This window comes from Colossoma macropomum, unplaced genomic scaffold (genome assembly GCF_904425465.1).
Source record: "Colossoma macropomum unplaced genomic scaffold, Colossoma_macropomum, whole genome shotgun sequence".
Taxonomy (NCBI): Eukaryota; Metazoa; Chordata; class Actinopteri; order Characiformes; family Serrasalmidae; genus Colossoma; species Colossoma macropomum.
The window spans coordinates 41,814,620-41,817,761 of NW_023494803.1; positions in this window are offsets into that span (position 1 = coordinate 41,814,620).

The window sequence follows — 3,142 nt, forward strand, 5'->3', positions numbered from 1 at the left end:
TCGCCTTAGATCAGGGGTGTCCAATCTTATCCGCCGGTGTGGCTGCAGGTTTCCATTCCAGTAAAGCGGGAGGTCACCTGATCAGCAGTTTGAAGACTGAAACCAACTGATTAAACAAGTAGAATCAGGTGAGCTTCAGCTGGTTTGGAGTGAAAACCTGCAGCCACACCGGCCCTTCGAGGATAAGATTGGACAGTCCTGAATTAGACGCTCGATTCTGTGGCTGCAATTATGAGAACAGTGGTTCCTGACGAGGAGCCTAAACTCACCTGATTTGGCTCGTTAACGAGGTAACAAGCTCCTCACTGTAGAAGTAGAGAAAAACATGCACATGTGAAGAGGAGAGATGGAGAAACACCAGGACAGAATTAAAGCAGTGCTGAAGGAAACTAAAGAGAAAGCTGTAAATATGATCTCAGCCTTAAGCAGACGCTGCAAACAGCAGCCATTCAGTAAACGGGTTTCAGCCAGCAAAGCACTTTAAACACTCTCACAGCCACTCTGGACTGGAGAAACATCAGATTAACAGAGAGAGAGAGAGAGAGAGAGAGAGAGAGAGAGAATAGAGAGGCAGGGAGAGAGATAGAAAGAGTGAAAGAGCGAGAGAAAGAAAAGAAAGAAAGAAAGAGAGGTAGAGGGATGGAGTGAAAGAGACAGATTTACAGAGAGAGAGGTGAGAAAGAGAAAGACAGAGAGAGAGAAAGAGAGATGAAGCAAAATCGAGAGAGGTAAAGAGAGAGGTAGAAAGACAGAGCAAAAGAGAGAGATGTACAGAGAGAGAGAGGTAGAGGGATGGAGTGAAAGAGAAAGAAATACAGAAAGAAAGAAAAAAGAGAGAAAGAAAGAAAGGAATAAGAAACAAAGTGAAACAGAAAGAGGTAGAAAAGAGAGAGAGATGGACTGAAAGAGAGAGAGGAAGAGAGATGGAGTGAGAGAGAGAGAAAAGAGAGAGAGGTAGCGGAATAGAGTGAAAAGGAGGTAGAGATAGAGAGAGGTAGATATAGAATGAAGGAGAGAGGTAGAGAGAGACAGAGAGATCAAGAGAGATGTAGAGAGAGGAAGAGGGAAAGAGAAAAAGGCAGAGAGAGAGGTACAGATAGAATGAAGGAAAGAGATAGAGAGATCGAGAGAGATGTAGAGAGAGAGGTAGAGAGACAGAAGAAGAGGGAAAGAGAGAGGTATAGGGAGAGAGAACGAATGAGAGAGGTAGAGAGAGATAGAGGGATTGCGCACACGCGAGAGAGAGGAAGAGGGAAAGAGAGAGAGGTACAGATAGAATGAAGGAAAGAGATAGAGAGAGATGTAGAGAGAGAGGTAGAGAGACAGAAGAAGAGGGAAAGAGAGAGGTATAGGGAGAGACAGAACGAAGGAGAGAGGTAGAGAGAGATAGAGGGATTGCGCACACGCGAGAGAGAGGAAGAGGGAAAGAGAGAGAGGTACAGATAGAATGAAGGAGAGAGGTAGAGAGAGACATAGAGGGATCGAGAGAGAGAGAGGCAGAGAGAGGAAGAGGGAAAGAGGAGAGGTACAGATAGAATGAAGGAGAGAGGTAGAGAGAGACATAGAGGGATCGAGAGAGAGAGAGGCAGAGAGAGGAAGAGGGAAAGAGAGAGAGGTAGACAGAGAGATAGAGAGATCGAGAGAGGTGTAGAGAGAGAGGTAGAGGAAGAGAGGAAGAGGCAAAGAGGGAGAGGTAGAGAGAGAGGTACAGATAGAATGAAGGAGAGAGGTCGAGAGAAACATAGAGGGAGAGAGAGGGAGAGAGGCAGAGAGAGGAAGAGGGAAAGAGAGAGAGGTAGATAGAGAGATCGAGAGAGGTGTAGAGAGAGAGGTAGAGAGGTAGAGAGAGAGAGAGAGAGAGAGGGAGAGAGAGAAACAGAAGGAGAGAATAAATAATGAGAGATATAATCTGACAGTGACTCTGCCGTATTGAGATTAAGGTCAGGAAGTAGAGAGTGAGATGAAACACAGAGCGACAGCTGAGGAGCAGAACCACAGAACGCTCTTCAGCTCTCACACTGAGGTTCCTTCAGCCCTCACACTGTCGGAGAACCCCTTTTATTTATCTCACTTCCAGTCAAAACAACCAGTAAATACATCATTTTACCTTCAGTAAAAAAGCAGAAAACATATTTAACAGAAAATTACCCAGAATCCTCAACAGCTCACTCTACTCTCAGCTGTGTGAGTCAGTGAGTCACTCTCTCCCTTTATTCCAGCTTCCATTCTTTTCCGGAGACTCACTTTCAGTTCCTCAAAGAATCTGCAGACACACCTCCAAAGTTCAGTCTTAGAAGCTGGTTGATGATTTTCTGAAGCAATCAAACACATTCAGTGGTGTTGAGGTCTGGACTCTGGGGTGGTCAGTCCATCGTTCAGCTTCTTTGTTTGATGTGTCCGTCTCCTTTTCTCAGTGAGGTTCTTCTTGACAGCTACACATCCTTTCAGACCCACAGCGCTGAGTCGTCTTCTCACAGTGGAAGGATGGACAGAAACACCTGTGGATGTTTTCAGATCTGATCAGCTTGATTTTCTCCTCTCTCTCAGAGATGAAAGCTTGAAGTGCTGTTTATCTGATGGGGGCAGTTTTGGGGTCGACCAGCTCTTCCAGGTGGTTGTTAGGGTCTCATTTTCTCTGTAGCTTTCAATCAGTTTTTGAACTCGAGGTTTGGATAATCATGTTTTTGAAAAACTAACGCTGTGTCTCATTTAGAACTTGGTGCTTGTGACATTCTCCACAGAGGAGTTGGTGATGGTGAGCGGAGAGGGTCACTCTGTGCTCTCCTTAAGTCAACAGTCAACAAGTCTCCTTTGTCTTGTTTAAGGTGTTTGTTGACTAAATATACGTTTATTGAGGTAGATTAAGGTATTTATTGCGGTAAGCTGATGATAACTTCATATTCGCCGGCTTCTTGTTTGAAACCTTAATGTAACTGCAGCAGCATTTAAGGTGGAACACAAAATTCTAGTAAGAAGATGATAAATAAAAAGCTGACTTCAGCTTTATATCTGTGTATGAGTTTATTATTTCAGAGCTTTGGCAGTTTTGGTCCCACTTTTATTACTTATAAAATATCATGTAGTAGAATGTTCTGCACTCTGGAGATGTGCAGGTCATTCGGATCAGCAAATCAAGCTGATT